General features: G+C 46.7%; 1 pseudogene; it reads left to right on the top strand.

Moving 5' to 3' along the window:
* The first annotated feature begins 1204 nt into the window (after positions 1 to 1204).
* On the top strand, positions 1205 to 1684 carry LOC114609667 (annotated as a pseudogene).
* Positions 1685 to 19762: the final 18078 nt, after the last annotated feature.

A 19762-nucleotide genomic window follows, 5' to 3' on the forward strand; every position in this document is an offset into this window, starting at 1 on the left:
CAGAGCTGAGGGTCAGAAAGGCTCGGGGTATGTCCACTGAGCCAGCAAACGATAAGCTGAACACACACAAGCCAGCACATCTTCTCTGAATGATGTCAGGAAGATCTTAAAGAGTCTGTTTTAATAAGAGGAACTGGGGTGGGAGGTACAAAGGAACAACCTGCAGGAGCTCAGAAAAGTAGCATCAGGTCCCAGCACAAGCCCTGTCTCCTACCTAGCAATGTTCTCCTAAGCTCAGGGGCAGCTCTAGAGAACATGTGTTTGCTCACTGAACGGAGCCTTTCACTGGCACAGAGATAGGCATAGCCATTCTCCCCATCAGCTTCCCCTACATCTGGCCAGCTTTCCTCCATGGCTCCTGGGAGAGTTATACTGAGTTCTCAGCTACGAAGAAAAGGAGCTGCATTAACAGACTGGCTGGAGGCCAGAGCAGCAGCCAGGGTGGGCAGGAAGGAGGATACAGCTTCCGGATGGGCAGCTCCAGTGGTTCCTGAGGGAGGAGACTGATTAGGTGGGGGGTAGCTGAGGGTACTGGGTAACCTGTGCATGTCCAGGTTCAGCCAGCACTGCTAATTCTCTTATTTGGGATTACCTGAGTCCTGGTGAGGCACATGTTACTCAGCATGGTTGACATACTAGGAAGAGAACACCTATCACTGGAGGTGCCCAGTAGTAGAGCTACTGTCTTGCTCGTCTGGGCTTTGCAGAGATGTACCCTCAAAAGAAGGTACTGAGTGACCCTTGAGAGCACTTAAAACCTAGCCCATCCCAGCCAGATTTCAAACACCTGGCCCCAAACGTGTTATTGTTCTCCTTCCAAAACCCAGCTTCTCTTCACACTGCAGAGCTTGTCACCATCTCTCTCATTCCCTTCTTCACTCAACTCACACACATTTATTGAGTACCTATAGTGACATGCAATATGCTAAGTCTTGGGGGGCCTGGGGGTGAGCCACATTAATACAATCCCCATCCTGATGGCAGAGCAAGTGGGAGCCCCCGCAGAGAGTACTTTGTGTATGACAGATAGATTATAAGGATCCTTAGCAAAAACTAGAAGCATAACTAGGAAGTGAGGATGGTATCAAGGCTGGAGATGCTGGGGATGGACTAGGAGGGGGCAGGATGGCAGAAAGAGTAGAGAGATCAAAAAGACAAAGAAACAAGCTCCCCAGACCCAGGTAGCCAATGGCCTGTGAGCATCATGCCTAAGTTTTATTGTGACTATTGTGATACATATCTTACCCACGATTTCCCGTCTGTGAGGAAGACACACTGCAGTGGTCAGAAACACAAAGAGAATGTGAAAGACTATTACCAGAAATGGATGGAAGAGCAAGCCCAGAGCCTGATTGACAAAACAACGGCTGCATTTCAACAAGGAAAGATCCCTCCGGCTCCGTTCTCTGCTCCTCTGCCTGCAGGGGCCATGATCCCGCCTCCCCCCAGTCCCCCGGGTCATCCTTAGCCTGGCATGATGCCTGCACCCCACATGGGAGGCCCTCCCATGATGCCAATGATGGGCCCCCCTCCTCCTGGGATGATGCCTGTGGGACCAGCTCCTGGGATGAGACCACCCATGGGAGGCCACATGTCCATGATGCCCGGGCCTCCCATGATGAGACCTCCCGCCCGCCCGATGATGGTGCCCACTAGGCCCGGCATGACCCGGCCAGACAGATAAGAGCAGAAGCACGTGCTCTTCATCGTTTTGTATTGTGCTGTTTCACCAGGAGATCTTGGTGCTGAGCCTGAGTGCTTACTAGACGCATGGCAAGGACCTTCCTTCCTAACAGAGAGGATACTTTTGGAGGGAGAAGTGATACAAAAGGGGCAGTTTTCACTGACATTGTGAAACGTGAAAATAAAATGGTCAGCTGTTTTAGTTAAAAAAAAAAAGAAACAAGCTCCCCCCACATCCAGCATGACTTAATGAAGAGATGTCTTGAGACTCGTGTAGGTAAAGAGAGGAAGGTGTCAAAGGACACTGGAGAGAGTAAGGTTACTCCACTCAAAGGATGCTGAAGGACTTCCTGGCTGACACTGGGAACCCAATATTGGGCAAAGGCTTTCTCCATGAATGTTATATCCTGGGCAGTTCTAGAAAAGGAGCCGGGTGCTTTAGGGCAGCTAGCATAGTGGTCCTGAGGTGAAGGACAATATATATTCTCAGAGTCTGCCTCCATGTTGCTCTTCCCAACAGGTCCAGCAGCCAGTCTCTTTACTGCATGCGCAGGTGTCTGCCCTCCCTCCTGGGGCTTCACTGTTTATCATTGCTGAAGCAATGATGACGACACCCTTGGAGGCTGATAAACATGACGATCTAGCTCAGCCCTTTCTCTTCTCCACATTTCCCAAATACCTGGAATAGATGCTCCATAACATACCTGATTTCCACCTAGGGAGCCTAGCTGGGCTTCCTCACAATAGCCTTGATCTACTCCACTTGCCCCCTCCCCCCGGATACTGCAGGGGAAGTGGGTGAAGCCTGGTCTTCTGGGGGCCAGGGTCTGCAGGCTGCAAACATTCCTGTTCTTTGCCAGATGGGCTTGAAGCACATATCGGCGTGGGGAGGAGGGACTTTGGCTGGGCCTGTTTGTTTGATTTTGAAGACTGCCCACCCCACTTTCTTACAACCTGTCTACACGAGGCCAGCACACCCCTGGGACTCTCTTGTTCATAAGCAAGAATTGATGTTGGAACCCTAGATCCTTTCGACATTGGTACAAAGCTGGTGCACCTGTAGATCCCCTACTCTGTGCATAAGGCCAACCCATCCTTAGATCCCTTTAGTAGAAATGTGAAGTTGCTATATACCTTCCTTTGTACATGATGCCTAAGGCTACCCCTGTTCCTCTCACTGTGAGCAAGACTTAGGTGCACTGCTGGGTTTCCTCCCTGCCTTTGAGATGTGACAGAGACTCTCTGCATATTGTATACATTTATAGGTGACACATCGGGCACAGAAGGGCTCACCATCCTGGTAGGGAGAGGCAAGTGCTACCTTTGTCCTTTAGCTTTGGTCTAGCCTGTGGTCTGCTCAGGCTAGAAAACTGAACGTTGATTCCCTGGCTCTGGCCACACCTGCTCTGCTCCTGGGCTCCTATGGGCTCTGCTACAGTCCAACCAGTGAAGTGGGTACCTGGGAGTGTTCTGGTATTGGAGACAGACCAGCGAGGAAGATGAATGTATCCAGGGCAACACAGCTGCTCTGTGTTAGAACCAGAGTTGAAAAACATATCCTTTGAGTTCTTTTTCTGATACTTGCCCCACAATGGGACTCTTCTAGTTGTTTAAATAAAGCTCTCAGTGGCCTTGATGCCAGGTCAGAAAAGCAGGGAAAGAAGGGAGGCAAAGAAGGATGACGCAGGGGACTGGGCTGTGGGATCTGCCTTGAGCCAGAGGAGGCCCTGCTAGGAGCCTCCATTGTCCTGCATGTCAGATGAGGACACTGGTCTGTGTCCAGCTTTCCTTCAGCAGTTTCCCTGAGGGTAAAACTGCAGTGTGGGAACTGGCTTTACTTACAGGCAGTGTCCGTCCACTAGGAGACCCCTGTCCTGGATGAGCCTTGGCCAACAGCTTCTGACATCACTTTCTATATCTTGTGAACTACTTAGTGTCAGGGCCCACAGTGGAGTGGCCTGTGCCTCCCTATGGCATGAGTATTCAACTCCCGGTGACAGAAAGTGGCCTTTCTCACAGGGACAACCTCATACACGGTGCTCACTCCTTGCCTGTGTGGGTTTCTCAGTCTGGTTGCCTGGCAGGCTCAGAAAGCAGGCTGGCCTTATCACAAGCTTAGTCTCCAGTTTCTGGGAACGGTCTACACTCAAGAGCTTTCTTTCCCAGGAGCTGATGCCAAGTAGGCTCAGCCTCCATGTCTGGCAGGACTCCAGGTATTCCTCAGAACCCTTCTCAGCATCAGCAGGAAGACCAGAGTGGTCAGGCCTCGAGGATGCTCAGCAGGGCCCTCTGTCGGCTTGGCCACAGCTATAAAATGGGCTCATGCAAGCTTCACCTAGGCCTTGACAGGAGTACAACTCTGCCTTACAGAGATGAAGCAGGCTCAGCTAGCATGTGTGCTACTAGGAAAGAGTGGATTGCCTGTGAGAAGCCATTAGGGTCCTGTATGGCTACAGATAAGACCTGCAAAAGTTGTGTGCTGGGTGACCAGGGAGTCGGGATGGAGTGTAGGGCCTCAGCCCCCTGACCTGGCCCACTGCAAGGATAGGCTGTGCTAACTGTCCTGAGGCCTAGAAGTGTGTGTGTGTGTGTGTGTGTGTGTGTGTGTGTGTGTGTGTGTGTTGAGGGTATTGTCCTGGGTATCCGCAGGAGTTGCCCTCCACAGAAGCTTGTGCTGAGCCAGCCCTTTTGCATGGTGCTCTTGCCTTTGCAGCTGCCCCCGCCCAAGTTGCTCACCATTATCTTCTTGTTTCAGGCTGATTCTTCCTACTCCCTTCCCTGCTGTCCCTCTTGTTGGCCTTGGTTCTAGAAGCTTCTCCCAAGACAAGCCTTCTCAGAGTACCTTTGAGAAGGCAATCACCCATTTTCCTGAGCCTTGTCTCCTAGAACAGCTTGTGGGAAGCTCAAGAGTGTGGGAGAAGTCTTGGGGGCTCTTCATCATGAGATCTAAGATCTAAGAAGCAAATTCTACAGCCCATCTGGCTCTTTGGTATCTGAGAACAAGTGTGGACTGTACGGATGCAGGGAGGAATGCACACGTCAAGAGCAAATGCCAAGGGAAGGCCTGGTCTGGGTCCCTTTGCCTTTGGCAGCTCTGTGGTGGAGTTTGGATATGCTGCGTTCCTCTGTGATGGTTATACTTAAGGTGTCTATATGGATATGCTTCTGGAGAACTTTGGCAATTTAACAGGCTCCACGTAGCCTGGAAGAGGAACCAGCATAAGAAGTTTCAAGTACTATAGCTGCCTGGCTGGAGGATATCTGGCTTGTCCCACACTTGTCGTGAAGAGTGTGACCTTGCATGAGTGGCATGTTCAGGTATGAGCATCTATTCTCTGGTGTTCGTTTCCACCAGAGGCCCACAAACAGATCTACTCAAGGAAGCAGTCTCATTTCCCCAGGGTCATCATCAAGGCTGGTGACATTTTAAAGTATTAACATATATACACTGTCACATGTGCCTCAACAGCATTGTGGGAGATGGCAAACCAGCCTGTTTAGTTTTACCTGGGTTTCCTCATTTTTGGCTATGTCTGGTTCCTCTCCAGGGATGTAGTTTTATAGTTGTGTGTGAAATGTCCCTCCTGGTCCCAGGTGCTTGAACACAGGGTCACTAGCTGGTGACACTGTTTTGGAAGGTTGTGGTTTCTGACTGGTGTTAGTATGTCTCTGGAATAGACCTTTGAGGGTGATAGTCAAGCTATGTTCTGATTCCTGATCAATAGGATGTGAGGTGTCTCAAGATCTCATTGCTGGAGGCAAGCTGTAACACCAAGCCAATCCTGCCATGATGAACACAAACTCCTGAATTGTGAGTCAAATCAGTTCTTCTTCTCTTAAGTCACCCCTGCCTTAGCACACTAATATGGTAATAACACTAGTAATAACTGCTGAATACAACAAGAACACTAGTAACTAATATATGTGGCTCTGCCAGGGTGAGATAAGCCTGATTCCTGACCGTGAAGACATTGTGGGTGTCTCATGCTGCTCAGTCGAACATTGCTGAATGAGGGAATCTCTGAGACACCAAGCCTTTCCCATAGACCTCAGTGAAGGAAACTAGTCTGAAAATGTCAGTTTCTGGTTCTGTCATTTTAAACAAGAAAGCAGGAAGTGAGTATTGTGTGCTCACAGGAGTTCACATGCCTGCCTGTGAGGAGCAGAGACTGGTACTTGTTTGGTCCTTGTCATACATGTCCCCGTACAACCAAAGTCCATGCACTGTTTCTTCCCAGAGCAGAAAGCAGAGAGATTTTGAGCTCATCCCAGAACACTAATAAAGCAGGAGCAGTGGCCTCCCCATTTTAGGTACTAGAAGCTGTAGTCACAGGGCTGTAAAGATGACTCAGTGCTTGATGCACAAGACAATGGATCTGAATTTGAATCCGCAGGACCCACATTAAGCCAGGTGCAATAGTGTGTCCCTATAATCCGGGTACTTTTACAGCAAGAGAGGAGGTGGAGATTGGAGCTCTTGGGCTAACTAACCTGCGATATATGCAGCAGTGAACAAGTAAAAGACTTGTCTCAAGCAAGAATGCTCACCAGAGGTTGTTCTCTGACCTCCACGTGCACCTGTGGCATGCATGTGCCCCCTCCCATACCCATACTCTCATCACGAACACAAAGGATTTTTAGAAGGAAGGGAGGGGGGGAAAGAGGGAGGGAGGGAGGGAGGGAGGGAGGGAGGAAGGAAGGAAGGAAGGAAGGAAGGAAGGAAGGAAGGAAGGAAGGAAGGAAGAAAGACTGGGGGTACAGACAGAGTCAGTGACTTGAGCAGGGCCCCACAGACAGAGCGCAGTAGCACTCTGGAACGTGTGCTTCATCTGAAGCTCCTTTGGTGTCACCCAACCTAGTGGTACCTTTGGTTGCTAGCAAGCCATTCTGAGATCAGTGTAGAGTCTCATGTCCTTAATATCTGATGGAGAAAAATGAGCCCAAGAAAGTAAAAGCTGAGAGGGCTTTGGTGCCTTGTTTAAGGTCACAGGGCAGAGTTGGAGCTTGAATTCTGCTGCTTGATGCCAACATAGGAAAGTGTCAGGAAGGAGCCCTGGAAAGGACAGAGCAAAAGAGAGCAGAGGGATGGGAAGGTGGGAACGGGATTGCAAGCACTTCCTGAAAGAAAGTGCAGCCCAGAGCCCTGTCCAGAGCTTTTGTGCTTGCATGCATGCTCCCAGATACTATGGCTGGTGCTGCAGCCTGAGGAGAGACAGAGGGTAGCAAGGAGAGTCGGGAGTGGGCAGAGGGAAGGAGAGAAAAGAGACAGATGGGAAAGCTTCCACAAAAGCCAAAACCCTCAAGTCAGACGACCAACGTTTGTTTTCATCTCGTGTTGATAACAGGGACAAATGCTGATGGAAACCCACAAATAGTACCTGCCAGCACCAGTTCTTTAGCCCCTAGCAGGCAGGGTCTGATTTGGCTGGCAGGCCCCAGCAGGGTGAGAGACCTGCGAGAAACCTGCTTAAGGAGCCTGCTTGACAGAAGGAGTATTGGAACTCTAACCTGGAGCTAAGGGCAGAGGCCAGCAGTCTACTGCTTAGGGGTCTGCAGCTCTGAGCCTCAGGTTTCCAGTATGTGGAATGGACACAGCCATTCCCAGTTTGACCAGTTATGAGAATGGGGGTGAATCTGACTTTGTACCAAAAGGGATTATCAGATACTGTATCTACTCTCCTGCCTCAAGCAACCACAGTCTTAGCTTCGACCACAGCACCAGATATAGAACATTTGGGAAACCCCAGATTTGAAGGCAGGCTGAGAAATAAGAAGCAAGCAAAGTGGGTGTCACACTGCCCACTCACCTTCCTAGAAGGCACTTCCAAGACTTCAAGACACTATCAATGTGTCCTTGCTTTTACTCCTTCCCAAGCTAGCCAAGGTGTCACCTTCCCAAAAGAGCCATGCCATCCTGACTGGTCACGCACCTAACTGGTCATAGGCCCTGGTTGTGTTTTCTAAGCCTTCATGCTCCAGCCTGTGGACCTACCCAGACTCCCTCCATGCCTGTCTCTTGTCTTCTGTCTGAGTCTCATTGACTAAAGCCTATCTGTGCCCACTTTGGTGTTTTATGATCTCTTTCTAGACTGACTTTCAGCCAGTGTCTTCCTTCCCCCTCCTTTATCCTCCTTAATGGCCTCTCCTATATATCACCTCCCAGTCTAGCCACCGAGGTCACCCAAACTCACACAGAGCAATCTCTTTTCTTCTAGTTGATATGTGAGTCCCTGGTGGATTGAGACTACCATGCCTGTATCAAACACAGAGAACATCTACTGGTCTTCTATGCACACCTACAATTCCTGACCCTCCTGCTCGAAGCTAAGACCCTGCAAGCTGGTTCTAGATTATAGACAGATGTGCTGGGTGTCACTTCCTGGGGGAGGCAGCTAAGGTTGGCAGCAATGCTCCTTTAGACCCTTTTCTCCCTGCTAGAGCCAACAAGATGCGGTGGCATTCAGATGGCATAGCTTCAAGATGGCACATGATCTGCTAGCTGGTATCCTGATGCATTGCACAGATCTGAGATTCCTGCTGCTCTGTTTCAGACATGTACGTGATATGAGCAAGACCCAAATGACACCGGTTTGTCTCTGAGATTTGGAGACTTTTCTGCTGTGGTTGCTACATTGCTTAATGGTACAACCATCAGTGTACTCCGCCTTTCCATTTCCTTCATGCCTGATACTATCGAATTCAAACTGGACACCCAGGGCAGAGTCAGCAAAAGAGGCCTTTTCATCTAAACAGCAACTCTCATGAGCTAGTCAGACATGGGTTGTGTAAATGAAACAACTGAAGAGGATGCTCTCAGCATGTGGCGAGAGAAAACAACTCTTGAACTTGACCTCCAGATGTACTGGTTCCATCGGCCAGACTGTGCCAGTTTTAAAATCATGATGGCATCTCAGAGTTGTGTATCTTGGGGATAGTCCCGTTTTCTCTCAGTGCTTCCAGGTTCCACCTTTGTAAAGAGGCTGAATGATTTCAGAGTTCTAGGGGGCTTAGATCCCCGTCTGTCCTTCTGCAGAGGCTTCCAGAGTGCCAAACATTATCATAGCTTGTAAATCTGATCTCCAACTCCTCTGGTCTCTTGAATATCTGAGGTAAAGGTGGCAAAATGATGGTGCATCAGGGAGAAGATCTCTTTAAACCTGTGACCCTGTGACCCTGTGACCCTATGACCCTGTAACCCTGTGACCCTATAACCTTTGACCCTATGACCCTGTGACCCTGCCCAGACATATGGTTGATCCTTGCTTTCACTTGGTTGGAGAGGATAGGTTGACCGTGTAAAGCTAAAACAAGAAGTGAGAGGTCCCTAAATTCACCAAAAGGCACTGTCGAGTTCCCTCTGGGAGGTTAGTCCTTTTCACAGTCTCATTCCTGGTACCCTGCTTACAGCCTGAACCAGAGAAAGCTCTGGAAAGATTATCTCCCTCCCAGAGTTGGAGGTCCCTATTAGTGGTCAGGTGTGATGGGGCTGACGGTTACTAGGGAGGATGCCATGGTATATGTTCAGAACAGGTAAATAACTACCCAGGTTTGTCTGGGCTAAGATCCCTCAGTGGCTCCCTGAGTGGGGCTGAGGGGCAGCTGGGAAGCAGCCTCCTGGGCTGGGGACACAGGAAAGGCTAAGATGAAGCTGGGCTCCTCCAGCTTCCATGTGGAGGTGGGACGCCTGCAGCACATATTCTAAGCATATGTTAACCTTGGCGCTCTGTCCCTGCCAAGAAGCTGTCACTGAGGTATTTAGCAGAGGAAACAGCTTAGGAAGCGTTCCTGTTGTACTTTGGGGCACTGTGCAACTAATGGGGCGTGTACGATGAGGAGCCAGGGGGTGGGGGAGGCGAGGGGCCAGCTGACCCTGCCAAAGCTTGTTTGGTCCAGCACCAGAGGAGTGGGCATTAATACTGTCTGCCAGCCAAAGCCCAGGTCCCTCCACTGTCAGATGGGATGAGGCCTACCTGCCAGAAAGAGCACCTACTGTGCACCCATTGCTGGCATTGGGCCACACCCATCTGTGTCTCCCTCTATCCTCATAACAACCTATCAAGCAGGACCATCAATCAGGGTCAGATGAAAGAGGAAGCCACTCTAAACAACAGTGACTTTATTACAGCTCTGCTATGTTTTTCAGGTGCCATGCAAATAGTGAGCCGTCTAGGACCTAGGAGTGACATGGATATGATTTCTGCATGCAACATCTCTGATCTTTGAGGTACAATGGTTATAGGAGGAAGAAGCAGTGGGATCGGGCCATGTGGTTTTCTCCTACAAGGAATATATGTAGTCTTCCCTGCTCTACCTGTGTGGATCCATGTGCTCACACACACAGTAGGTGAAAGCACACATTCACTCTCATTTAAACAAGCCTATGGTTTTTTTTTTTTAAACAAAGCAAGTCTGTATCTGAAAGGGGAGGCAGGAAGGTGAGCCAAGAGTTCTCAGCTGCCCTCATGGCTCTCAGAGACAAGGAGCTCTTTTATTCAGAAAAACAAAAGCCAAGGGAGGTAGGCTTGGGGCCTCAGGCCAGACTGAGAGTCTCTCAGGGGATGAACTGGTCTCTGTCTATTTCCCTTGGATTTCTGTCTCCTCCGGAGTCAAGTGAGGCAAAACCACAGCCCCAGCCTTCACACAGCATCTGCTGGTCAATGCAGTGCAGCAGAAGCCATTCTGATAAACCCCGAGTGGGTCTGTTCTCAAGGGCAAGTTCGCCATGCCAACTGACGAGCAAGATGTTGACTTTTCCTAGGGAGATACAAACAAATGTCTTTTCACCCTGGATAGGGCACTGATGACAGACCAAAGAAATGAGGTCACACTAATTTGGCTCTGTGAATCAGTGAGTTTATTGGGATTACTTATAGACACATGGGTGACTCTAAGCAGCTACATCTCCTGGAAACCCATTCCAGCATGGGTGACAATTCATAAAAGCTACATTTCTGGAGCTGTCTGCTCAACTTCGAGAGAGCTCTTACATAGTCCTGGAGACAGCTCTTGGGATTTTCTGAGTTTTCTAAGCCTGCTCAGTTGTATGAGCTTCCCTGCTACACAACACATGGTTGTGCCTTCCCCTGCTGGCCCAGGTGGCAGAAGGGGGCTCCAACTCCTGCAGGAACAGTCACAAAGATCAGACTGTAAGAGATACATAGGTCCTTTACCCTCAAATGTTTCTCCAACTTCACAGTCGGGGAAATGGAAGCTAGACTAGAATTTCTCAGTTCCTTGGTCGTTACACGCTAATCTTTTATCACTTTTTGGTCCCTCCCTCTCCCTTTCCTCCTCCCTCTCCCCCTCCTCCCTCCTTCTCTCTAAACCTTTGTGTGTGTGCTTATATATGTGTGTATGTATATATCATCCACATGTGAATGGAATGATATTCACTTGAAAGCACAGCAGATACCAGTGGAGTAGACAATCAGAAGTCTCACTACCTATGCAAGGTGTTCACACAAGGGGAAACATGGTTAGTCTCACCATAGACGCTTTCTGCTTTTCACAAAGTGTCCTGTGTGCAGTGGCACTTGTGTAGAGGTCAAAGGACAACCTAAAGGGATGTTCCACATTTTCTACTTTGTTTCAGACAGGGTCTCTTGTTTTCCACTAAGTATACCAGGCTAGATGGTTTCCCAGTTTTCAAAGATTCTCCTTTCTGCCTCACATCTTGCCATAGGAGAGCTGGGATCATTGATCTGTGCTCCTGCATCAAAGTTCTAGGAAGCCAATTTAGATCCTCACACTTTTGCAGCAAGCACTCTGCCCACCGAGTCATCTTCTCAGCCCTTGAATGTACTACTAAGGCTTTGGCCTTGAGCCTGGAAGGACTAGAGGAATGGAGTTGTAGGATATTTGGATGCTGGCATGATTCTCAGGTCTATGGTGAGAATAACCATGTTTCTCCTTGTGTGAACACCTTGCATAGGAAGTGAGACTTCTGATTGTCTACTCCACTGGGATCTGCTGTGCTTTCAAGTGAATATCATTCCATTCACATGTGGATGATATATCTACGGACACATATACATGTGTCCGTAGATATATACATACACACATATATATGCACACACACACACACATTCACTCACATGGGAAATTCTGCTAAAGTTGGCAAGTTTCCAGAAAGAGCAGATAGAGAGAGGGTCCACAGCACTTCCTTGAGGTGCCTTCCCTGGAGTCCCTAGACCAGCTCCAGGCTGATCTGTGTTGATATGAGTAGTTCTTATTTATTTTATTGTATGTGTCTGTGAATCCTTTGGAGTTGGATTTACAGGCTGTTGTGAGTTGCACAATGTGGATGCTGGGAATCAAACTCAGGTCCTTGTGAAAAGCAGAAAGTGTTCTTAACCACTGAGCAAGTTCTCTATCCTCTGGCTGGTTGTTTTTATTTCATTTTTTTTTAAAAAATTAAGCTGTAAAGAAATAGCTTTCATCATGATATTTTGTATATGTGTCACTAAACTTTATTTTAACTTATCTTCCTTCCACATTCTTCTCTCTTCTTCTTCTGTTCCCACATTAATCCCTTGACATGAATCCATATTTCCCATTATGCACCATGTCCTATGTTCTTCAACAAGATCTGGTCTATCACCTTATAGAGCTTACAGTAAGGTAGAAGGCCATCATGTGGCCACTAACACTTAAGTGACAGTTCAGAGGAAGGTGAATAGGATCCAAAGCACTGCAGAAGGCCGTGGGGCCCAGTGTCACCAGATAAAGGAGTAATAGGCCTAGAGAGCGGCCCATGTCCAGCCAGAGAGGAAGCCCAGGGTGTATTTGAGAAGTGGATGCTGTACCTACCTAGACCCTTGGTGGGGAGGAGCCAGAGAGGCAGTGTGGGGACAGATGGGGCAGGCTTGTCTTTATTTTCTGAGTTGGGAATAGGTCATCAAAGAGAGAAGGGATGATTTCAGGTGTGTGGCTAGGCAAATGGCCTCCAAGTGCCCGAGAATCCACGGAGGTTGGCATCCAACTGAACAAATGCACTGGAGGCTGGAAAGACAGCAGTGAGTTCCTCTGCCAAGAGTTCCAGGTTAAGGCTCAACTGCAGTAGTACCAGGTGGCAGGCATATTGGAAGGACACTAGGAGGAATTGACACAGGGTCCCGGGGAGAGAGGTGTGAAAGACCAAGGACCATGTTTGGCAGAGTGTGGGACAACCTCAGTGTTCTCATCCAGCAGATGTGGCAGGCAGGGGGTCTCAATCCTTCCCAGCAGGCAGCCATGGGGCAGGCAGCAGCCGGCCATTGTTTAGCAGCTGAGCTGTCCTGGGAAGCGGCGGCCCAGAATATTAATACCTTCGCTCAGGTTTATCTCCACCTCATCTCCCTCATTTGAAATCCCTGCGATCAGAGAAGAAAGTTTGTTTAATCCTCTGGTCCCTATCAGCCTAATTACAGTTTCAATAGACAACGGGCAGGGCTTTCGATGAGACTGGAGGACATAGCAACGCATTATGTTGGTGCTAATAATGATCTGTCTTTGTTTTTATCATTTCATGTTGTTGCTTCTCATTTTGGCTGCCTGAATTCTTAATGCCTTCGAGTGTCTCGTGGAGATTGCTTCCTCTTGCTGCCAGGCCGGGACACAGTGGCAGACTTGCATATGAAAATACCCAGCCTGGTTGCCTGCAGCTAACAAGCCAGCCGCCATTTAAATTTCAATCAGCCCCTCTGTTTGTGTGTGAGTTTCTTGGATGGATGAAATTAGCAATTTTGAAAAATTGATTAAAATTGCTGGTTTCACGAAGCCTCAAAACACCAAAATCAATCTTAAAAAAAAAAATCCAAATTCTCATTGAACTAGTCACGTTTGCACTATGAGAAGCAGTGAGTATTGCTCTCTCTCTCTCTCTCTCTCTCTCTCTCTGTCTCTCTCTCTCTCTCTCTCTCTCTCTCTCTCTCTGTGTGTGTGTGTGTGTGTGTGTGTACGAGCATTTGTGGAATAAAGGAGCTTGACTATATAAGAGGTTTCTAGAAGGCTCTTCTCCATATATAATTGTGAGTTCTAAATCTTGTTTTTAAAATAATGAATGTCTCTTTGCAGGTGGAACCTGTGTTCAGATGAGGTTAGGAATATTAACAATAGAGGCCGCAGTGTTCATACTTTAGCACCGAGTCAGGCCTTTGTTTACAGCCGTTCTATCTCGTCAGGAGGGCTGTGAGAAAATACACTGACCTCCATGTTTAGATGTAGAAATGAAAGCTTATAGTCTTCCCAAATCCAAGTGAGTAATGCCAGGGTACAGATCTTTCTGAGTTGCCCAGCAGAGGGCTCTCCGAGGGCCTTCAGTGGCGCTGGGGTGTCTAGCATACGTGTTGAGTGTCTATGACATCCTGACTCCAACTGGGACCGTTGATAGGGAAGCATCCTGAGTCCCCTCTCCTCTGTGAACTCCGAGCTATAATCTTGCACGCTGTGCAGAGCTGAATGAGAGGAGGGAAGTCATCGCAAACAGCAGAGCTGTCTTATGCTCTTCTTACCATAGAGACCTGCTCAAGGGCACACCCATGGTCCTGACTGTGGCCTACACTCAGTGAAACTGTCCTTAGTGGTTGGTGTAAGGAAAATGAAAACTCTGTCCTCTGCTGTGGGCAGGGGTACAATCCCCTGCCCCTTCCGGCCTTCATGTGTCCCCAAGGAGAAGAACGAAGGCTGCTCATCTCCAGGAACAAGCCTGCTCTGCTCGTTCTCCTTCAGTCCCAGTGAGATGGGTGTCATAGCCTATTCTGTCTTTCACAGGCCCGGAAGGCACAGCTGCCAACAGCCCTTAATCACAAGAATCCCCACAGCTTCCTTTTCAGGAAGCAGAAGCCCAGATGCACCTTAGTGAACTGGAGCCAGTTCCAGAGGCCCCAGCACTCTCAGCATGCTGGAAATACAAATTTGAGCAAGATCCCTGCCCTCCAGTGTGTGGCCAGATGGCCAGCGGGCTGCCCGAGGAGGCTGTGTTCATAATTCTGTACAGGAGCCAGTAGGAAAGGGCAGAGGTGCTGTGGGAAAAGCAAGCTTTCCAGATCTAGAATTGAATGCCAGCTCCATTATCCCCGTATCTGTGGCATTGGGAAGTCACATAAGTGAGTTGGCCTTTGGTTTTCTCTATTGTCAAGATGGGGATACCCATCCCTCATTCAGGGCCAGAAAGTCTTGAGGCATTACCTGTGGTGTATAAGTGAGTCCCCTGGTGTACAATGCTTAGAGCAGAAGCAAGTGCTTGCACAGCAGAGACTTCTGCTTTTAACAGAGGAAACACAGACTCTTATGGCAGTACCCTCAAATTGGAGATTCTATGCTGTATAAACTATCTTGTCAAGCCCAGGATGTGTCTACAGTACCACATGGGCAGAGCACTGAGCTGGAGAACCCATTGGCCCTCATATTGGTTGTCACTTTTTGTCTGTTAGGGAATGAAACCCAATTCGCCCTTGCTCAAGCTTGAAGGGAGTGTTTAACTCTGAAGGCAGGGGCCAGGTTTGGCTGGCCTCAGGTGCCAAGTGCCACCTCTGTCTTCCTTCTGCTCTGTTGACTTCATTCTTAGGCTGTCCCTAAACAGAGGGCAGAAATGACCCTCTGCAGCTCTGGGTTCACTCCTATCAGATGAGCAATCTCGGCTCGATGGCTTTGGACAAGCCCTTGATTGGAGTCATTTCTGATTTCCTGAACAAATATCTACTGCCTGGGGACAGAGATTGATTGCTAAAGCTGGTGTACTTGGCCACAGGCAAGGAGCAAGGTCAGGTATAGATGGCCCTCCAGGAAGAGGGGCCAGAGGCTAAGTGTAGAGCACAAAACTCCAGCTCACTTGTCCTGAGGCCCCGTTCTGGAAGAACTGAAGGCACCTCCTCATCTCCCTTGATGCTTTTCGCTTCCAAATACCCTATTTTCTAGGTCAAATGCTTTGGATTGTTGGAAGCATGGTGATTGAAATAATAGGGCAAATTTGAATATTATCTTCATTTGAGACCAGACTCCCCAAAGTGAATGATGAGAAGAGATTTGGGGGAAATGACATATTTACTTGGCAGTAGTCCCAGGAAGAGGAGCCGTTACCAGAGGAAGGGGCTTATGGCTGCAGGGACAGTGAGAAAAGGCTGGCTTCGAGTGAGCTAACAAGGGGATCTCTACTGGAAGAACATGGAATTCAATCACATTGGATTCTCTTGGTGACTGAAGAGGGTATATTCAGAGGGGCTCTCCAAGGACAAGCTAGAGGGATTACCAACTAACTCTTGTCTCTCTTTGGTTGTAGATTCCTTTGAGGTTGAGGGCCACTGCCTCTGCTTTGCTCCTGCCCCATAGACAGGAGGGTGTGATGGTACAGGTCTAGCCTTCACTCCCATAGAAAGGCAGTTGTGTGAGAGGAACACATGGGTATGCAGGTGTGCTACACACTCTGCTGAAGCTGATGTCTAGTGGAGCGAGTCAGGAGAGGCTAGACAGACATCAGCAGCCTCTGTTACACATAAAGATAGGACCCCAGGGCCTATGGAGAGACAGTGGATTTCAACCCATAGCACCCACATAAAAAAGCTGAGTACCATAGAACACATCTTTAATTCTAGCCCTGGAGAGGTAGAAATAGGAAGATCCCTGGAGCTCACTGTTCACCCAATCTAGCCGAATCAGTGAGCTCCAGATTCAGTGAGAGACTCTGTCTCAAAATAGATAGACAAATAGATCAATTGAATAAAACTCTGAATAAGACATTGGACATTGTTTTCTGGCTTCTATGTGCACATGCATACATACACACATGGACATGCATACTTATACACCTGTACACATACATCACACACACACATATACAAACACACACACACACACACACACACTAGCCTGGACACTGAGTGTTAAGAAAATAGACATGGTTTTTAGATACCTTAATGCCACTGTGATTATAGGGGCTTATGCACTTTAGAAATCCTTTTCTGAAGAATTTGGGAGCAAAATGTCATAGTGTCTGCAATTTGCTTTAAAATATTTCAGGAAAAAAATGATATGAAGTCAGGAGTACAAAATGATAGAGGTTGTTAAGTCTACGTGACAGATATATGGGCGTTAATTATACCATTCTGCCTTTCAGTGGGTTTTAGAATGGTCTTAGTAAAAAGAGAAACCCAGGGAGAGGCTAAGCCCTGTTTGTTTTTGGTGAGTGGGAAATGAGTGGTACTTTTCTTGGTTCTGAAGTTTAGGATGGCAACTGGGGCTTCTGTTGTGGCTTTGACCTTGAACTGAGGGTGATATGTGACCTTCAGGAACTCACTAGTTCCCAGTGTCTCTGCCTATATAAAATCTAGAGGATTGCCCTGAGTTCTGCCAAACTCTGAGTCCCTGACAGTCACCAAAAAGCCCACCTGAAGATCTTCACATCTCCTGCCTCTCAGTCCTTCTGGGAGTCCCAGGTGAAGGCACATAGAACCCTTATGAGATGCTGTAAGAATGGCCTTCATCTCACTGTGCCATGGCCAAATTCAACACATGGCTACCAAATGCAGTACAGAATTGTGAGCAGGTACAAGACAGTTCTAGCAACACTAGTACTGTGGTCTATTGAGTGAGAATTCCAGGTACACAGAAAACAACTGTTTGTTGTTGCTGTTGAGTTGAATGTTCATAGTGCCCTATTGGATTAAGCTTCTTAGCAGTGTGGTTTAAGTCTTCTGTATCCTTGTGGACTTGGAAAATTTTGCCATGGTTGACTTTGGGTCACTGGTAGCAGCCTGGGTGGTTCACATCCTGGAGATAAGAGTTCACTCAGAAGGAAAAGTATATATATATATATATATATATGTATATGTATATGTATATGTATATGTATATGTATATGTATATGTGTATATATATACATACATACATATATATATATACATATACATATATGTGTGTGTGTGTGTGTGTGTGTGTGTATGTATGGAATATAAATCCTTATGGTACAGAAATTTTTTAATTTAAAAATTTATTATAAAAAATTGGAAATAAAACCTATCATGCACTAAAGTTAATCAGACCCAAAGTCTACATCTCTGTAAACTTCCAGCATTTCCATATGTTCTGAGGCTGCCATAAATTATCATAAAGACTAAATCTTATCCTTTCTTTGTAGAATTCTATTGAGATAATCAGATCATTTTCCTGACAATTGAATATCAAACTTTTTATTCCTAGAGAAATCACACTGGGTCATGTTGTTTTATGCAGTCTACATATTGTTGTTTTGTTTTTGAGGTAACTGGGGAACAAACTTATAGCCTTGTATGTCCTACATAATCCTCTACTTCCTAGTGATATTCCCAGATCTATTGTTATTTCAACACAAGGTGTTATTAACTTGTCCACTCTGGCCTTCAGCTTGCTGGCTGTTTTCCTATCCTCGCCGTGCTGATTGCTTGGCCACCATGACCCACTCTTTTTTGCATATCATCGAATTTCATTTGATCATATTTTCAGTGTTTTCAATGCACCTTAGCCTGTGGTTATTTTACTATATTATTTCTATTGTATTACTAAATATCTCTTTCTGATTTGGGATTTGGTAAGTTTTCTGATCAAAACAAAATGGAAAGGTTTTCTCTTTACTTTCTGAAGGAGTTTAATGGTCTAATGTTTGCTTTTGTTTTGTTGTTTTTTTCTACCTAATTTTTAAAATCAGAATTTACCAGTGAAGCTGTTGTAACTGAGTAAGAAGGTTATAACTGCAGGCTTAGTAGAAGCAGGGCTATTTGTACTTTCTGTTTCTTCCGAGTGGGTTTTCGAAGTCTTTGTATTTTGAGGAATTGGTGCATCTCTTCTGAGTTGTTGAACAACTTGTAGTGTAAGATCTCTCATGCAGTTTTATTATTAGCTTTTCAATGCTTCAAGTCCACAGTATGTGATACCCTCTCCTGATCCTTGCTCTTGGTAAGCTATGTTTCCTTTGCTCTTGGATCAGTCTGGTTAGATGCTTACTGCTCACCGTTAGTACTGGCAGTTGGACCTTGTATTCTCTTCCTTCTGGTTTCCTTGGGTTTATTTTACACTTGTCTCCTTTCCTCATGTGGAGATATAAATGCCTGATTTGAGACTTTCTCTTTTGTAATTCAGAGTTGTCGTTACTCATGACTACTTGCATTCGTTACTTTTCTATTGCTGTGATGAAACACCATGACCAAGGTAACTTATCCAAGAACAAAGGATTCATTTGAGCTCACAGCACCAGAGGAATAGGAGCCCATAATGATGGGGTGGCAGCTGCTGCAGCAGCTGAGAGCTCACATCTTGAGCCACAAGCAAGAAGCACAGAAAGAAAACTAGAAAGAGCACCAGTAAGGCCCTACCTCCTAAACCTACATAAACAGAACAACCAAGTGCCAGAGAATATAAACAATAATTATCATTAAAACCACCACGCTTACTACTTATTGTTACAGGTTCACTGAAGATTCAGAAATGTCATTTTTTATTTTTGTTTTCCCGGAATTGAACACATTTAAAGATTTCTCTTGTAATTCATTTTTTGACCTATAGATTATCTACACTTATTATATATGACATATATTATTAATATATATTTATAATATTATTATATATTAAGACTCATTATATAATCAGTTATTTGTTCTCCAAGAATTTTGGCTTATGTACATATCTTACTGTTACTTGTTTACAAATAAATTGCCAGAGAACATATATGAAATGACGTGATTCTTTTAAGTGTTTTGGTACCTTTTTTGTTTGTTTTTGTTATTTTGTTATTTGTTTGTTTTTGTTTTTAATGTGAGATGTCATAGGTGAAGTATCAGACTCTTCAATGATGTTCAAGACAGCACGCTTTCTGAGAAAAGTTGCTTGACTTGTAACACCAGCCAATCTTTAGGGTATAAATCCTTTCATCATGGTCAACCTAAACACAGTGCTGCTGAATGTAATGCTGGAAAATCAAGTACACAAATTTTGTGACCTGGTGTGAGCTGGCTCCAGCCAGTACTGAGACTATGGCTGTGTGGTGAGATTAGGAGGCATACTATCAAATGATGGATGTTTTGGTGTTGATGGTTAGAGAGTTTATTTGGGAGGGCTTCTTGATGGTCTTCTT

Source organism: Grammomys surdaster, unplaced genomic scaffold (assembly GCF_004785775.1).
Source record: "Grammomys surdaster isolate TR1022 unplaced genomic scaffold, NIH_TR_1.0 125979, whole genome shotgun sequence".
NCBI classification, from domain to species: domain Eukaryota; kingdom Metazoa; phylum Chordata; class Mammalia; order Rodentia; family Muridae; genus Grammomys; species Grammomys surdaster.